The sequence below is a fragment of the Podarcis melisellensis genome (genome assembly GCF_964234715.1).
Source record: "Podarcis melisellensis genome assembly, chromosome: 2".
Classification (NCBI taxonomy): domain Eukaryota; kingdom Metazoa; phylum Chordata; class Lepidosauria; order Squamata; family Lacertidae; genus Podarcis; species Podarcis melisellensis.
In genome coordinates this window covers 17884832-17903971 of record NC_138529.1, presented here as the reverse complement: position 1 = coordinate 17903971, position 19140 = coordinate 17884832, and the positions used below count along the sequence as shown (strand labels likewise).

Here is a 19140-nt window from a genome sequence, read left to right as displayed (position 1 = left end):
TACCCTATGGTCATTAAGCTAGCCTACATCCCCTCTAAATCCCTTCACTAAAAAGATTTATCCACCATTCTCGGTTCTGGGCCACAGTCTTGCTATATTGTCTTCAGATCATGTCAGTTTCTTTTAAAAACCCATTTTCATAGATTTTTAAGATCCTGGGTTGTGTTACCTCTGTTCTATACAGCATCAGGCATGATGGCACTGTGTTTATGGTAACCAAAACAGTTCTTTGTTTAACCTCAGGAAAGGATGCTTGCTGCCCTCATTCAATTTAAGTCTCAAGTGCTTATTAAAAGTGTGTGTTTGAATGTCCCTCTCATTATTAAAAAAGTGACTTACCAAGTGATAGTATCCCACACTTTCCTGTCACTTTCCTTCCCACAAAATTGCTAGGTGGGGTGGAGAGAATCCACTTTAGTTGGGGAATCTGATGCAGTGATCTCTTATTTTGTGGGTGGGATTCTGTCTCGATGCAGCCTATGTATAGCTGTATTCTAATTACACAGATTTTTTTTAAGATAAACTAGACCGGCTAAGTCAATGGTACTGGGGGGGGGGGAATGAGGCTCCATAGCAGTCTTTCTCAGCCTTGGGTCCCCAGATGTTGATGGACTACAACTCCCATCATCCCTAGTGAGAAGGGAGATGGGAGTTTTAGTCCCAACAACATCTGGGGACCCAAGGTTAAGAAAGGCTACTCTAATCTCTATTTAAAGCCACCAAAATAGTCCCATAAAAGGAGGGGTCAACCTCTAGTCTTCTAGATGTTGTTGAACTACAACTCCCATCATCCTTGACCAGCAGTCATGTGTGCTGGGGCCAATGGAAGCTGAGTCCAGGAACATCTGGAGGACCAGAGGCTTTCCCACCTCTTCAACAGGTAGTTAGCTTGGGTGGAGGTTTTAGAATTGAATGTGCAATGATCTTAATGAAGGGTTCATTTTTAAATCATGCCACCCTCCCTCAAGGAATTCAGGAAGTGGGAATTCACACATTCCTGCCCTTTTCACATCGGGGCTGAAATATACTGAGAGTTGAGAGTGGATTTCATGCACTTTATTCAGCTCATAGTGGTGAAGAGGAATGGAAGGTCCCCAAGAATGTCTGCTTTATATACATTATTTACACAATGGGCCCCACATGATTGGCTAATTCCGGGATTCTCCTGTAGGCCAATCAGGTTGCGGATTCACTTCCACCTGGAGCCGGATTGGGTGGCTCCTGTGGACCAATCAGACTGCTGCATTCTGGATCCTATTGTTCTAGCACCAATCAGACTGCTGCATTCTGAATCCTATTGTTCTAAGACCAATCAGACGGCTGCATTTTGGATCCTATTCAACTCAGTACATAACAAGGGCTTTTTTTCTCCATGTTCGTGCAAGAATATTTGCTTTCCTTCTCTCCCAACCGTGAAATGTGACCGAGACTGTGAATGAATTTGCCTGAGGGATTGAGATAGACGATGGTTGAATATGTAGCTCTTGAATGACCCCTTGTGTAGAGAGAGAGGACTGCCTTCCTTGCTTAGACAAGGGGAAAGAGCTACAAAAAAAAAAATGCGCACAACACACATCAGTAATATGCAATGGTAATAAGGGTATAATCAGATCGAACCGTTTGCCACAAGAGGGCACCAGCCACTGTAGAAACCTTGAAAAGAAATGCTGTACTGAACATGGATGGAGTTTTCAGAAACATGCCTTCTATGCAACACTTTCCCCAGTCATTATCTTCTTAAATTATCCTGATACATACTTTTTACAAAGTAAATGTGGAGGTGGGGAACAAGACTGCACAGCTTCATGGCCTCGTCTTGTGCCTGCACATAACACTAGGGTTATAACTTTTTTACAACCTCATGTTCCTGTAGCTAAGTTAGAAGAACATTTGCTGAAAAACAAAGGAACAAACTGTCATTTCTAAATCTTGTGAAATAAGGTCACCCCGAAATCAATAAATTGATTTTTGTATATGTATACGTAACTGGAATGTGCATAATTATGTAATGTGCATAGCACGTATACAGGAAAAATAGAGCTTGCAATTTTCCTCATACTTGTACAATGTTTTGTACATTGTACATCACTTCTTATTGCTTAGAATAAATCGAGATTGCAGCTTGTTTTTGTTTCTGCTGCAAGGACCATAAAGTTCCCACATTACTCTGTTTGCGCGTTCTGCGCATTGATTACTTCTTTTTATCTGGAGTACGGATGGCTCCTGCTTCCAGTGATTCTCCAATACGGTTTTAGGAAATTCCAGACAGCTGTAAAAGTTCTAAACAGTTCCACAAAGTTTTTTAAAGTGCTAATTCTTATGAGTAATAACATTATGGGAGACCTTTTTTTTTCACAACTAAGAAGAACTGGTCTCTTTTCCAGCATTTCTAAGCAAACGTTCGTCCCTTTATGATACAGAGAATCATTTTTTTTGAAAGAAAGAAAGAAAAAGTCAAAAAGTTAAAAAAGGAATGGGATTGGTTTAAAAACTACCTGATAAAATATGGTTCCAGAATTAATACTTGGTTGTGCTTAGATTAATGCCACAGTTATATGGGATAAATGATGTTAATAAGTGAATACAGAATAATTGTTGCTTAAGGAAAGTATTGAAACCGCAAAGAGATAAGAGGGAAGTCAACCAACATAGAAGGGATTCAAACTAGTTTTCCGGAACAGAAAGAAAGTGACTGTAAAAAAAGAAAGGAAGGAACTTGGATAGAATAACCAAATCACTGTTTGTTTCCTTTGAATAATTTGGTGTACACACACACACACACACACATATATATATATATTCTTTTTTCTCTTTCCTTTTTTCATTTTTTCTTTTTTCTTTTTTAATATTTGTATTTGTGTGTGTTTGTGTGCGTGTGTGTGTTTTCTCTTCTTAGCTTTGAAGATTTGGATGTAATGTTGAATACACGCTTTCTTTGTAATTTTAAAAATGCAATAAAGAAATTTTTACAAAGAAAAAAAAGGCAGAAAGTTATACCCCAAGTGTACACACAAATGTATACAGGTTCTTTCCCACATTTCCAAAGAGAAGCATGCAATAGCTACTAGCGACAACGGCAATGTTCTTTCTCCACTGCCAAAGGCAGTACGATGGCGTCCAGGACAGCACATGCAATCGATTAGCTCCCATTCCTTCTTCCCCATCATCACATTCAGAATAACACATCGATATGGCTTTCCTGGTGATCTCATCTATGCTAGTCTAGTTGTAGCTACCTCCATGGGAGCTGCCAAAGGCAACATGGCCTTATTCTCATAGCCAGCAAGAAACTGCAGCAGCTTTAGACAGGTCCATGATAAACCCCCAAACAAGAGGAATATACATTTACAGTTTAGTTCAGCCAGGACTATACCACTCCAGCCTGCAAGCCTAAATGTTTTCACATGTAGAAAGCTTCCTAAGCTTAAGAAGGAAGAAACTGGCAATCCAGAATGAAACGTTAGCGTACTTCTCTCCCATATGCACCATTTCCTACATGGATGTAGAGAAAGGGATTCAAACATGCATTCTCCCACCTGCAGGATACATACATACATACATACATACATACATACATACATACATACCCTGCCCAGCCACTCTGAGTGGCTTCCAACGGAATATTAAAAATGATAAAAAATCAAACATTAAAAACTTCCCTAAACAGGGCTGCCTTCAGGTGTCTCCTAAAAGTCAGATAGTTGTTTATTTCCTTGACATCTGATGGGAGGGCGTTCCACAGGGCGGGCACCACTACCGAGAAGGCCCTCTGCCTGGTTCCCTGTAACCTCACTTCTCGCAGTGAGGGAACTGCCAGAAGGCCCTCAGAACTGGACCTCAGTGTCTGGGCTGAACGATGGGGGTGGAGACGTTCCTTCAGGTATACAGGGCTGTGGCTGTTTAGGGCTTTAAAAGTCAGCACCAACACTTTGAATTGTGCTCAGAAACGTACTGGGAGCCAATGTAGGTCTTTCAGGACTGGTGTTATGTGGTCTCGGCAGCTGCCCCCAGTCCCCAGTCTGGCTGCCGCATTCTGGATTAGTTGTAGTTTCCGGGTCACCTGCAAAGGTAGCCCCACGTGGAGCACATTGCAGTAGTCCAAGCGGGAGATAACTAGAGCATGCACCACTCTGGCGAGACAGTCCATGGGCAGGTAAGGTCTCAGCCTGCGTATCAGATAAAGTGGCAAAGCCTCAGCAGGGCTGCACCACATCATCTTTCTGGGCATGTATGTTCTCTCATCTCACAAGCAGTGGCATTTGGTTTTCACTCGCATTGACCCCGAATAATGTGGCAAACACCAAATAAAACACACCTCTCCTAGCTGCAGAGGAATCCACAGAGTAATGTCATCGGAGTATGCAAATCAGGGAATCGGAAAGCTTTCCCAGCCCAAGGGCAACATTCTGGGCTACCTTCCAAGGGCGGCCAGCCAGTGCTGGGTGTAGCCAGAAGAAAATGGAGCAACCATTGTATCTTTGTAGAGCAGGCTAGTTTCTGCACACACTGAAACACTCCTCTATCCAGACAAGCAAAAGGCGTCACCACAATCCAAGGACACATCCCAGCTCAGCATCAGCATATACCCTCCAAGTGTTCCAGTTTTCCAGGGAAAATCCTGAAATTACAAAAGCCATCCCAGCTTCTGATCTGATCCTGGAATGTCCCTACTTCTCCCGCCAGTGCTCAGGGAGGAGCAGGGCGGGATTTAGGTTTGATGGGGCCCTAAGCCCTTTATATTTCCAGCTGTCCTTTGTCAACAACAAATAGTCACTGTTTTTTGTGTTGAATATATGCTATATGGTAATTTAATGACCTAGTTGCTCTGGTTATCTCCCGTTCGGACTACTGCAATACGCTCTACATGGGGCTACCTTTGAAGGTGACCCAGAAACTACAACTAATCCAGAATGTGGCAGCTAGACTGGTGACTGGGAGCGGCCGCCGCGACCACATAACATCGATCCTGAAAGACCTACATTAGCTCCCAGTACATTTCCAAGCACAATTTAAAGTGTTGGTGCTGACCTTTAAAGCCCTAAATGGCCTCGGCCCACTAAACCTGAAGGAGCATCTCCACCGCCATCGTTCTGCCCGGACACTGAGGTCCAGTGCCGAAGGCCTTCTGGCGGTTCCCTTGCTGCAAGAAGCCAAGTTACAGAGAACCAGGCAGAGGGCCTTCTCGGTAGTGGCACCTGCCCTCCCACCAGATGTCAAAGAGAAAAACAACTACCAGACTTTTAGAAGACATCTGAAGGCAGCCCTGTTTAGGGAAGCTTTTGATGTTTGACAGACTATTGTATTTTAATATTCTGTTGGAAGCCGCCAGGAGTGGCTGGGGAAACCCAGCCAGATGGGCGGGGTATAAATAAATTTTTATTATTATTATTGTTATTATTATTATTATTATTATTAATCTAAAGCCATTTGCATATAACAAAATATGTATTTTATCAAAGTAATTGTTGAACTGAAATACAATTAAGAAGTATATTCATAGTGAAATACAATGTTTTTGGGGTTGTTTTTAAAAGTCTGGAACAGATTAATCTGTTTTGCATTACTTTCTATGGGAAAGCGCACCTTGGTTTTGGAAAGCTTTGGTTTTGGAACGAACTTCCGGAACGGATCAAGTTTGAGAACCAAGGTACCGCTGTATATAGAAATGAGCAAACCAGTGATATTTTAGGGAGCAGGCTAGCAGGCGGGGCCCATGACTTACATCACAGGAGCCTACACAACACAAAACACTGTTGCTGTATGTAGGTTTTATTTTATTTGTTTTTTTTTATCTTATATTTTGGAAAGGTACATCCAGGTTTTTCCCCCCTTTAAATCTTTTTTGGGCCCCCTTCATTTTCTCCATACTCTGCAATTTCCAATTAACTCCATCTTTTTCTAACAGTTCCCAATATTTTGGCCAGTAGGCTTCCATATTGGGTCTTTTCCAGGCCTTAGCTTCCAAAGGTGAGAGCCACCTTGGAGTTTTATTTTCCAGTAAGTCTTTGTATTTTGTCCAGACATTAAACACTGCTTTTCTGACAATATGGTTCTTAAAGGCCTTATTGATCTTAACTTTGTCATACCACAAATATGCATGCCAACCAAAAGCATTGTTATAACCTTCCAGATCTAACACATCAGTGTCTTCGAGAAGTAGCCAATCTTTTAGCCAGCAGAAAGCTGCGGCTTCATAGTACAACCTTAAGTCTGGCAGGGCAAAGCCCCCTCTTTCCTTTGCATCTGTTAATATCTTGAACTTGATTCTGGGCTTTTTGCCCTGCCAGACAAATTTGGAAATATCTCTCTGCCACCTCCGGAAACACTCCGTTCTGTCCACAATTTGCAATGTTTGAAACAAGAACAACATCTTTGGCAGCACATTCATCTTAATGGCGGCAATTCGGCCTAACAAAGAAAGCTTCAGTTTTGCCCAACTTTCCAAGTCTCTCTTAATTTCAGACCAACATTTTTCATAATTATCCTTAAATAGACTCAGATTTTTGGCTGTTATGTTGACCCCTAGGTACTTTACCTTTTTCACCAATGATAGTTCTGTTTCTCTCTGAAACCGTTCCGACTCTGTGTCTGTCATATTTTTCCCTAACACCTTCGTTTTTTGTTTATTTAGCTTAAATCCCGCCACCTGACCAAAATCATGTATCAGTTGTAATACTCTTTTCGTACTAGATTCTGGCTCCTGCAATGTCAAAACTAAGTCATCTGCAAAAGCTTTCAGTTTATATTGTTTCGCTCCGACCTGAATCCCCTGCACCAGCCGGTCACCTCTGATCAAGTTCAGGAGCACCTCCAGAACTGAAATAAATAACAGAGGGGAAATCGGGCAGCCTTGTCGTGTTCCTTTTTCAATTTTAAATTCTTCCGTTACCACATTGTTGACTATCAATTTGGCTTTTTGTTCTGAATATATTGCATCAATCCCATTTTCAAAACCCCGCCCCGCTCCCATTTCTTTTAAATTTCCCTTCATAAATTTCCAAGAAATGTTGTCAAAGGCCTTCTCCGCGTCTATAAAAATCAGCACTGCTTTAGTGTTTATATCTGTTTGCAAAAGTTCCAAAATGTCAATAATGTTCCTTGTGTTTGCAAACATATGTCTACCTGGAAGAAAGCCAGCCTGGTCCTTATGAATTACTTCATTCAAAACTCTTTTAAGTCTGCCTGCTAAAACATCAGCAAATATTTTGTAATCCACATTTAAAAGGGAGATGGGGCGGTAGTTCTTAAGTTGTGTCTTTTCAGTTTCTGATTTTGGTATCAACGTGATAAAAGCTTCCTTCCACGATTCCGGCGCCTTCTTTCCCTCCAGAATTTCATTGCTGACCTCCATCAAAGGTTGAATCAAATAGTCACTCATTGTCTTATAATACTTGGAGGTCAGGCCGTCTGGTCCTGGAGATTTGCCCAGCTTCATGTTCTGAATGGCATGTTCAATTTCTTGTCGTGTTATTTGACTATTCAGGAGTAGTCTATTTTCTTGTGTAAATTTTTTAAGACTTTTTTTTTTCAAAAATTGTTCAATCTCAACCTCATTTTGCGGCCCTTGAGTATATAGTTTCTTAAAATATTTCTGGAAAGATTTTCTAATTTCCACAGGGTTCTGAATATTTCTTCCTTCAATTTCTAAATTTGTTACTATATTCAACTTTTGTCTCTTCTTCAACTGCCAAGCCAGCAGTTTCCCACATTTATTTGCCGATTCAAACGTTTTTTGTTTCATTGACTTAATCTTCCATTCTATTTCCTGATTTATCAGTTTAGAATATTGTGCCTGGTGAAGTTTAATTTCTCTCAGAATCGGCTGCGACTTCGGATTTACTCTTAGCTTCTTTTCTAATTCTTTTATTTTATCCAAAATCTTATCTTTCTTTTCATTTTGTTTCCTTTTCTTAATAACATTCTGTTGTATTAAGAACCCTCTCATCACAGCTTTACTTGCGTCCCAAATTGTTCTTTTTTCCACCGTTGTGTTCAAATTTATTTCGAAATAGTCTTTCAATACTTTTGGGGGCTTTTTAATAATCTCCTGATCTCTGAATAAGTTGTCATTCATCTTCCATCGAAAGGAGCCGGCTGGTAACAACACTACGCTCAGATTAAGGAAATTTTTAAAAGTGACCAAAAGTTAGGATTCCAGGTGGAGAAATCGAAGTTGGAAACAGAACTGCTAGAACCTAGGTCTAAGGTACTTTCAAGAATGTATAACTTGCTGTTGAAATGGAATACACAAGACGAAATGGTTAAGTCGGCTATGATAAAATGGGCACAGGATATTGGGCATAACATTATGTTTGAGGACTGGGAAAGGTTGTGGACCACTGGGTTGAACTTTACTGCATGTAATGCTTTGAAAGAAAATGTAATGAAAATGATATACAGATGGTACATGACCCCTGTTAAACTAGCCAAAATATACCATTCGTCTGATAACAAATGCTGGAAATGTAAAGAAAATGAAGGAACATTCTTCCACCTCTGGTGGACTTGCCCCAAAGTGAAGGCCTTCTGGGAAATGATATATAATGAGTTGAAAAAGGTATTTAAGTATACCTTTACCAAGAAACCAGAGGCCTTTCTTCTGGGCATTGTCGACCAGAAGGTGTTAAAGAAAGATAGAACATTTTTTATGTATGCAACAACAGCAGCAAGGATACTACTCGCTAAGAACTGGAAAACTCAAGATCTACCCACACTGGAAGAATGGCAGATGCAACTGATGGACTATATGCAACTGGCGGAGATGACTGGCAGAATCCGAGACCTGGGAGAAGAAAGGATTGAAGAAGATTGGAAGAAATTCAAGACTTATTTACAGAAATATTGTGACTTAGTGGAATGTTAAAAAGGATGCTTGGTTATAAATAATTGGCCATCACTAAAATAGATCAGGATTTGATGATAAGAGAGATTAAGAGAAACAAATTCGCAGGAGAATTATTTTATTGTATTTAAGTAAGTAGTTACAGATTTGGAAATAAGATGATAATTTGCTTGACAAAAATTTATTAATGATGTAAGTGGGAGTGGGAGACGTGAGGAAGTACAAGGATATTAAGAAATTTTGTTAAAACAAAGCAATACTGTTTATTATCACTGTACTCTTTTTTCTAAAAACTCTAATAAATATTTATTTAAAAAAAAAATCTTTTTGGGGCCCCCAAGAGAGTGGGGCCCTAAGGTGTAGTTTGTTTAGTTTATACATAAAACTGGCACTGGGGAGCAAGATGAGCCAGGGCTTGCCCTGAGCAGCAGTGATGGGGGTGTGGCCACAAGGGAGTATCTTGTTGCCTTCCCTGGTCCCTTGGGTGGCTCGTAGTAGCTGCTGGAGAGCAGTCAAGGAGAGAGGGCACCACCACCGCCAAGGCCCAGCCTCTCATAACACGCCAGCTCTGAAAGGCAGGCAAAGCTCTGGGCCACTCTGGGCATGAAGAAAGGGGGAAGCAGAGCGCGAGGAGTGGAGTCTTGATTTTTTTATTTTTAAAAAATGCTTGGTGCATCCATGCCTAATCTTGCCCTTTCTAAAATTCATTTATTGGTGTGTAATAAACCTACCAAAAGGGACGCGGGTGGCACTGTGGGTTAAACCACAGAGCCTAGACCTGCCGATCAGAAGGTCAGTGGTTTGAATCCCCATGACGGGGTGAGCTCCCGTTGCTCGGTCCCTGCTCCTGCCAACCTAGCAGTTCGAAAGCACGTCAAAGCACAAGTAGATAAATAGGTACCGCTCCGGTGGGAAGGTAAACGGTGTTTCTGTGCGCTGCTCTGGTTCGCCAGAAGTGGCTTAGTCATGCTGGCCACATGACCCGGAAGCTGTGCGCCGGCTCCCTCGGCCAATAAAGCGAGATGAGTGCCACAACCCCAGAGTCGGTCACGACTGGACCTAATGGTCAGGGGTCCCTTTACCTTTAATAAACCTACCAAAGAATCAAATCAAAGAGAACTACCTGAAAATCATTTATAGATGGTATTTAACTCTGAGTACACCTGCTAAAATGTTTAAGACTGAATCAGTTAAGAGCTGGAGACACATTGAGACTGAGGGTATGTTCTTTCATATGTGGTGGACTTGTAAAAGGGTAAAAGAGTATTGGGAAATAATTTATAATGAATTGAAAAAAATGTTTAAAAGTACTTTAAAAAAAAACAGAGTCCTTTTTGTTCAGGATAATTCAGACTGAAATCCCCAGAAGTCAGAAATTTATGTATGCCATTACTGCAGCCCATGTTTTGTTAGCCCAAAAATGGAAAATGAGTGCGGTCCCAACTATATATAAAAAATAGGCAACTCAAACTGATGGAATATGCATGGCTGGAAGACTTAGAGAACAAGAAGGATATTCCTTTAAAGAAGATTGGATTTTTTAAAATTAATATGTGGGTAAAAATTGTGTACATTTGAAAACTTGGGCAGCATTGAGATAAATTCAACAGTGTGAATAAGTTTTGATGGATCTAAAAATGGAATACTAAATGGCTTAGTTTACGTAAAATATGCAGGGATCTATGGCATGCAAATTGAACCACGGAAGGAGGTTTTGAATTGAATATTCTAAAATGCAAAATAGAAAAACCTAATAAAAATTATACCAAAAAATTCTAATAAAATCAGGATTAAGAGGTTTTCTCAGGACGGTGGAGGGCTTGTGTGTTGTGTCCCGTTGGTGAAGTGGTGGTAGAAAATGCTCTCCAGGGGCAGGAGGACACACAAAAATGGCGGGTCGAGGAGGGTCAGTTGGGGGCATGGCCTGGGGGAAGCCCTGAGGGCCAGATAGAGAAGCCCCAAGGGCCATATTGCCCCTCGCCCCCGGGTCTGAAGTTACAACCCCCGGTGTAAATTCTCTGCTTCTCTCTTTCTGCATTTCAAAATCAGTTACGATTTATGAAACCATTTTACGATGCCAAAGGGAGGCAAACTTCACAAGCCTGGTAATAATCCAGTAGCTAGCTCATATAAAATATTTTTTAGGGGATATTTCCACATCAAAGAAAGAACTTTTTTTGTCATTACAATTAGGCTGAACAGTGTTCCAGTAATTAAAACAACAACAAAACCCAAGACTAATAAAAATGCCTGAAGGTTATTCATCTCCTCACATGCTCCTAAAACAAGGTATGTTCAAGGTAATGACAAACCTAACGTTGTTCAACAGGCTGATGTTACCCAAGTTCTTTTCCATTTGCTTATTAATTTCATGTGCTTTCCTTTCTTTCTCCAAAGTCTTGGGGCAGGGAAGAATACAGGCATCCTTTGGGTCACAACATACGTATCACGAGTCAAATTTTGCGGGGTTCACATAACACAGGTTTCCTTCGTTCTGTTCCACCAGCACAGAAAGGCAGAAAAAATCCATTTGCTATGCTATTCCTGTTCTTGCTATTCCAATGCCCTCTAAGAAATTATGGGCTATGGGAGCTGGAGGGGGTGAGCAGAAGATCATGTTTTACACCCATCTCGCAATTTGACCGCCAAAGTCCTGGAAATAAGTGTTTTTCAGTGTGCTCCAAATGGCAGGAGACCAAAGTTCCCATCTTCCAAGCAGGTATTTCCAAAGAGCTTGTCTCCATGGTGATGTGGCCTTGATATAGTCATTCTATATGCTGAACATTTCTCCCACGATTCCTCTCTGGCTATATACCTAGACGCCAGGTATGTGCTCCAACTTATTCCACAAAAATTTCCATATCCTCGCCCAAAGACAACCCGAGACATTTCACTCCCTACGGCAAAGAACAAGATGGTTTGGTCATTTCCCACCCCCCGTGTCAGGCGGGGAGAGTCCTAGTCTCCCTTCGGTAACTTCACAGATAAGAATTAATGAGCAGTTGATATAGTTATAGTCCTTTTATTACAGCATCAAATTGCAAGCACAAATACACAGAGGTCAAGTAGCTACTCAAAATCTTCCTCCCGACTTCTGCAGCATTTGGGGCACCAACGTGAAATTCCTCCCTCCCTCTGACTCCTTTGCTCTCTGATATATTCAGATCTCCGAGTCTGTGAAGAGGAGCGGGTTACCCACACTCTCAAGTGATGTCTCTGCTAGCTGCTCCCTCCCTTCTGGCTCCCTTGTCATTATCTCGAAACTGGGTAACTCCTCCCTAAACTGTTCAGCTACTGTCTCTCTCTCTCTGCTTCTGAACACGCTGTAGACGGGGGGGGGGGGCGACTCTTCCCCCTCCAACTTTCCATCGGAGAGAAGCTGGCCTGCCATAGAAGGCCTAGGACCCTCGTACCTACGGGACTGCCTCTCCTGGTATACCCCATGGAGGACCGTAAGGTCCATAAGTAGCAACACCCTAGAGGTCCTGGGCCCTAATCAAGTCAGATTAGCCTCAACCAGAGCCAGGGCCTTTTCAACACTGGCTCCGGCCTGGTGGAACGCTCTGTCTCATGAGACCAGGGCCCTGAAGGATCTGATTTCTTTCCGCAGGGCCTGTAAGACAGAGTTGTTCCGCCTGGCCTTTGGCTTGGAATCAACTTGATCCCCTCCCCTTCTTTCCTTTTTCCTTTCTCCTTCTGTGATGGAACTCCTATTTGGGGACTTCCCTGGCTTTTTTCTGGCCCATGTAGGACCAGTCTGGATAGTTGACCTTGGTGAAGATTTGACGTTTTCATCCCCTAAAAGTTTTTGATTTGAGTTTCTACTGAAATGAGGCTGCATTTTAACGTTGTATTTAATCTTGTTTTTAAGTTGTATTTTAATCAATTGTTTTTATACCTGGTGTTAGCTGCCCTGAGCCCGGTCTTGGCTGGGGAGAGCAGGGTATAAATAAAATTATTATTATCATCATCATCATCATCATCATCATCATCATCATCATTATCATTATTCCCCAGTCCTTGTCTTCAGACCACCCCCTTAAATCCTGACACCAACTCCATTCCATTTACAAAATCTAACTGGACTAGCGTTTGAATCTTACCTCAATGCTGGTGGTGGAACAACGTCCTCCACTGTCCTCAAGGGCAGCAGGCTAGCTTAGGAGGTGCAGAGCAGGCTGGCTTAGGGGACATGAGGGGGATGGTGGGAAGGGCTGCTGCTGAGGCATCCCAGCATCTGCCGCCTGAGGTAGCTGCTTCACGCTGCCTAATGGTAGGGCTGAGCCTACGCTCAGCTCCTTTCTTCTAAAGAGGGACTGGACGGACAAGTGAGGCAGATTTATTTGTAATTGTATCTTAGGAGTGAGCTCAAAGCAGCAGGCAAGGATTATCAGAATGACTCTACTGCAGAGGTTTCCAAAGCACTGTGGCAAAACGTGACTTCAAGCAGAGAAGGAAGATTTCATCCTCCTCGAAAGAAATGCAGTTGTCTTCCTTCCTGGGGCCAGATAGCTCTAGCTGACCTCCAGGAACCTGAATTTGGGTACAGCTGTCCTTGGCTCCAGCTTGGCCCTGACACCCCATATATAGAACTAAAGGGATATCTGAGAATAAGATTCCATTTTAATTAACAGTTCTTTATTTCCCAATCGAGGCCTGAAACCTCTGTGTCCCTCTTTGAATAAATAACAGTCAAGTGCGTGTCTCTGTGTCCTCCTTTAAATCAATAGCAATAAAATTCAGGATCAGCTGGTGTTAATTGAAAACAGGAAGCGATGCAGGGCTTTTAAATATGAGATACCGGTAAATGGTGTCCTGATTTGAATGACTGAAATCTGGAGAGAGATTGGTAGCGGTGGAAAGAATAGAGAGTATTTAAGAAGATTATTGACCACATATTGAAGATTATGCAGGAACTGAGGCTTGCTAAGTGAGGGATGGGATGAGATAAAATAAAAAAATAAAAATCCACCCAACCAACACCATGGCTTGTTAACAGGTGTGACGCTTCTTGCTTATTTCCAGGAAAGCAGCCAGCCAGGTTAATTTCCTCTCCTTTAGAAGATTATGTTCCCTCTTTCCACATTACAGCCAGACAAGAGTAAGCAATTACACAAGGGGCTTCTGCATCAGGTGGATTGCCTGGTGTTTATACAGAAAATAAATTTCCAGATAATAGCAAACGATGAGCAAATGGCAGGAACACTTGGTGTTTGCGATAGGCAGAACTCACCCAGGCTGCTGATCTGAGGTGTTATTCACACGACGGGGACAGATGTGTGTCTCTCTCTCAGTAAACATCTTCGGGGAAGGCTTCCTTCCACTTCTAAACTACAAATGCCCTCGATCAGGGTTGGCCCAAGACATTTTGGCACCTGAGGCGAACCACAAAATGGCACCCACCTCCCCACCATGGAAGGAGGAGTGAGAGTGCATTGGGAACAAGGGGGGGGGATAAAGATCTACATCAAGATCTGCTACCCCTGGGAATTCTGCTGCCTGAGGTGGTCGCCTCACCTTGCCTCATGGTGTCAGGCTGCAGAATAACCAACCCCCACGGCCGGTTGTCAGGAACCGATAAGGCAAGGAAAAGTCCTTACCATCTGCTTTTATTCAATATTTACAGAAAGAGGCTTGGGAATGCAGCCTCTTGGAATAATGGCATTGCCCCAAATAAATCTCTCCCCCCCGTCTTTATTCATCATCCCTTCTACGGGTGGCACTTTGCTTCTCAGCCCTTTGCTCTCCTACTTTTAAGGCTCGCCGGGTTCTGGGAGATGGTGGGTCTGGAATGCTTTCTAGTGATAACGTGTCAGCCAGCTGCTCCAGCTCTGCCTGCTCCTCCTCTCCCATTATTTCCCAACTTTTCCCCTCATCTGCCTCTGAGCTGTGTCCTCCCTCAAACCCCTGTTCTAATTCTGAACTGTCTTCTTCTTCTCTAGAAGGGTCAGGCTGGGAAAGTGGTCTCCACCATTCCTCCTTTGCCCAGTCCCTGACTCATGGTTAGACCTGGGCAATGTATCAGTACATAGCCTGAAACCGGTTTAAATTTAAAACTGTGAGAGTAGTTTTAGAATTTCTGATCAGGCAATGTATCAAGTGTCGGAATTCCCACTCAGCCGAGCTGATAAGGCTCATCTTCTGACCGAGCCTCCGGAATCGCCTCTGATGAATAATTTGTTGGGATACTGCCAGGGAGACAAAGGCCATCACTGCCTCCACGCTGACTCCGGACTCCGGATGTCCATCGATCTCCCGTAGACGTGCAGTATCAGCAATTAGCGACACGAAGCCTCAGAAATAGATTGCCACATTCTTAGGCTGGTGCACACTCTATCAGCAGAATTCACACAGTGAAAGTTGCACTCAGGAGAGCATTATTTAGAAAGTTTATTCAGCGTTGGTCAGAACAAAGAAAAACATGACCGCCTGCTAGCGTATTCAGGCACAGAGAGAGAAAACGAAAGCAATAGCAAACATAAACATCCTGTGAACAGGAAATACACAGACTCTGTGGCTCACAAGCCTGCTCCCTTTTAAGGTGGAACGGAAATATCCTAACATAATTAACCTCAAGCCTTTGATGAGGCTCCAAGGCACGTTCTCCCATTATGCAGAGAATCAAGCACAGGGAAGAGACGAGAGGTTTGGCTACATGCTATGCTTTATTTCTAAGCTACGCAGAGCAAAGAAAAATACATCCTCTCTCTGTGAGAGCAGAGAGCAACTGAACAAAGGAACAAAGGAAACAGGAAACCACTAACGTCACATCCGTCTCTAGTCTCCCGTGAGACTTACAATAGCCTGGACTGTCTCTGGAATGTAAACAGAGCCTTGTGACTCCAAGCAGCTGCTCAGTGGCAAAACAGAAACTAACATCAAGAATCTCTGGTGCACCATGATGCCCAGCTAGCAGCCTGCACCTCCTGAGCCTGAAAGTTCAGGCAAGCAGGAGGGGGAATCTCGAGCACTGCATTTCCATTTACCTGCCTGAGACAAATACAAATAGTGCTGGCCCAAGGAATCTCCCGAGTGGAGGGCAGGAAGTGGCGCATCCGCAGGTGGAATGGCGGCTCCCCGTAGCTGCTGCTTCCACGGCCAGAGATCATTGGGGCAAGCTGCAGCTACTGGGGGCTGGGGGGCTCTGCCCACAGCAGCACCACCTTCCTGATCTCAACGAAATTATATTCACCATGTTTCTTTGAAATGCATCCCTGTTTCTTAGTTGCAAGTTGGGACGAGCACTATTTTTCGGTGTATGGAGAAGCTGCATACAAACAAAATGATTGAACGAATGTGATACCTGAGGGAGCAACTTTAATGTGACATCTATGCGGTAGCCACTCTGTGTGTGTACGGATCTGTGGAAATAAGTTGATCTGGCAAAACCCTTCACCCAATCCCATATGCAGCCTGATAGAGGGCTGTGTTGGAAGCACTGTGGGAAGTCTTCATTCTGCCGTTGCTTGAGTTTGGTCTTGCCGGGATCCCAGCAAAATGTACATGTGACCACTTAGCGATAAATAAATCCACAAAGATTCCAGAATCCACTCAGTGGTGAAAATGGCCTTGCACTAGCCCTCCTCATGTGGCTTGTGTGACCTTCTAACCACTAGAAATGCAGAAGAGAGACAATTGGAACAAACCTTCTAAGGGGTGTGTATCTGAAGAAGTGTGCATGCACACGAAAGCTCATACCAAGAACTAACTTAGTTGGTCTTTAAGGTGCTACTGGAAGGATTTTTTTTTTGTTTCTTCTAAGGGGATATTTTTTTGGATTGGAATTGTCTGAATTGTTTTTATATAAGAAATTAGATGCTAGATAGATGATGATAGATAGATAGATAGATAGATAGATAGATAGATAGATAGATAGATGATGGATAGATATAGATTCATAGACAGATAGGGTTGCCATATTTCAAAATGTAAAATCCCTGACCAGGGCCTGATTTAGGTTTGATGCTAAGCTACTGAAGGTAATGGGACTCTTTATAAATGGCCTTGGCCCAGTATACCTGAAGAAGCATCTCCACCCCCATAGATCTGCCTGGATGCTGAGGTCCAGCACCGAGGGCCTTCTGGTGGTTCCCTCATTGCAAGAAGCAAAGCTACAGGGAACCAGGCAGAGGGCTTTCTCAGTAGTGGCGCCCGCCCTGTGGAAAGCCCTCCCGTCAGATGTCAAAGCAATAAACAACTATCTGACTTTTAGAAGACATCTGAAGGCAGCCCTGTTCAGGGAAGTTTTTAATGTGTGACAATTTAATGTATTTTTAATCTTTGTTGGAAGCTGCCCAGAGTAGGCGGGGTACAAATAATAAATTATTATTATATTATTATATGTCCTGCTGTTCTTTATATGTCCAACTGTCCTTTGTCAACTACAAATTGCCAGTTTTTTGTGTTGAATATACGCTATATGGTAATTTATGGACCTAATAGGTATGTAGTTATTTTATTTGTTTTTTATCTTATATTCAGGTTTTTTCCCTTTAAGGTTTTTGGAGCCCTCAAGAGAGTGGCTATAGCTTGTTTACCTTATACCTAAATCCCTGACACCCGTAAAATTGTTGAGCTATTTTAAGGAAACCACCCAAATTGTTGTTGTTGTTGTTGTTTTTGGTGAAACCTAACCCCAAAATAGATAGATGGATGGATGCACACACACACATGATTTATTGTGGATGTTTTCAAATGTCCTTGTTTTTTATTGTGAAATACTTGGAGATGCATCATAGGAAGTGATTCATAGGTAATAAAATCATCGCCATCATTATCAATGCAGTAAATAAGCTCCTCTCGTGCAAATAAGCTCCTCTCGTGCATGAAAACGTTCCATTCCCCAGGAGGGGTCAGTGTTCAGATGCAACTCCACCAACGGTTTCTTTAGCTATGTCAGGATTTTCCCGAGACAACTCCTAGCTACGCCTTGGGATTGCCCTTCATCCTTGAGGCAGCCTTCCGTGTGGGAATGAGTTGTCCCTATGCTGTCTCTACGACAGCAAAAGCAAACAGCCATTAATGACCTTTGCTTTGGATGTCATCTTGCTCTTATGATGATGCACGATCCTTTGCACACCCGCAGCTAGTCATGATTTTAATTCTCTTTGCCTTCACTTTTGCCCTGGCCCGGGACGTTGCCTTCGCCCTGGCCTGGACATTCTCCTTCACCTTCAGCTTCACCTTCGCCTTCGCTTTTGCCGTGTCCCAGGTCTTCTCCTTCACCGTGGCCTGGGCCTTTGCCTTTGCCTTCACCCTTGCCCGGGCCTTCATCTTTGCCTTCGCTTTCGCCAAAGCCTGGGGGTTCACCTTTGCCTTCACTTTTGGCCTGGCCAAAGCCTTCCTGCTGGCCCCTGCCTTCATCTTTGCCTTTGCCTTTGCCTTTGCCTTTGCCCTGGCCCTGGCCTTTGCCTTCCTTCTGGCCCGTGCCTTCATCTTTGCCTTCGCTTTCACCCAAGCCTGGGGGTTCACCTTTGCCTTCACTTTTGGCCTGGCCCAAGCCTTCTCCTTCACCTTTGCCTTCACCGTGGTCTGGGCCTTTGCCTTTGTCTTCACCGCCTTTGCCGCTGCCTCTGCCTCTGCTTTTGCCCTGGCCCAGGCCTTCACCTTCACCCTGGCCCGGGCCTTCGTCTTTGCCTTCACCCTCACCCTGGCCCGGGCCTTCATCTTTGCCTTCATCCTGGCCCAGGTCTTTGCCTTCCTGCTGGCCCGAGCCTTCATCTTTGCTTTCACTTTTGCCCTGGCCCCGGCCTTCGCCTTCCTGCTAGCTCGGGCCTTCATCTTTGCCTTTGCCTTCGCCCTGGCCCGGGCCTTCGCCTTCCTGCTGGCCCGTGCCTTCATCTTTGCCTTCACTTTCACCCTGGCCTGGGCCTTCATGTTCGCCTTTAAAGGTAAGGTGTCAGGGACCGTGCTGAGGAGGGCTGCACTGAGGAGGAATGGTGGGAGCCTCCCCCTCTCCCTGCTCCTAATCCGGATCCTGAATCTTCCCAGGAGCAGGAGGACAGTATAGATTTGGAACAGTGGTTTGCAGAGGGGCATAGTTCAGAAGGCTGATCGCTGAAGAATTGATGCTTTTGAATTATGGTGCTAGACAGTCCCATGGACTGCAAGAAGATCAAACCTATCCATTCTGAAGGAAATCAGCCCTGAGTGCTCACTAGAAGGACAGATCCTGAAGCTGAGGCTCCAATACTTTGGCCACCTCATGAGAAGAGAAGACTTCCTGGAAAAGACCCTGATGTTGGGAAAGATGGAGGGCACAAGAAGAAGGGGACGACAGAGGACGAGATGGCTGGGCA

At 43.6% G+C, this 19140-nt stretch overlaps 1 long non-coding RNA gene across 1 annotated transcript in view; it reads left to right on the top strand.

Annotated features, from left to right (window-relative positions):
- Positions 1–19140, top strand: part of LOC309363074 — a 674350-nt gene that overhangs the window by 556036 nt on the left and 99174 nt on the right. The gene's annotated exons all lie outside the window — the stretch shown is intronic.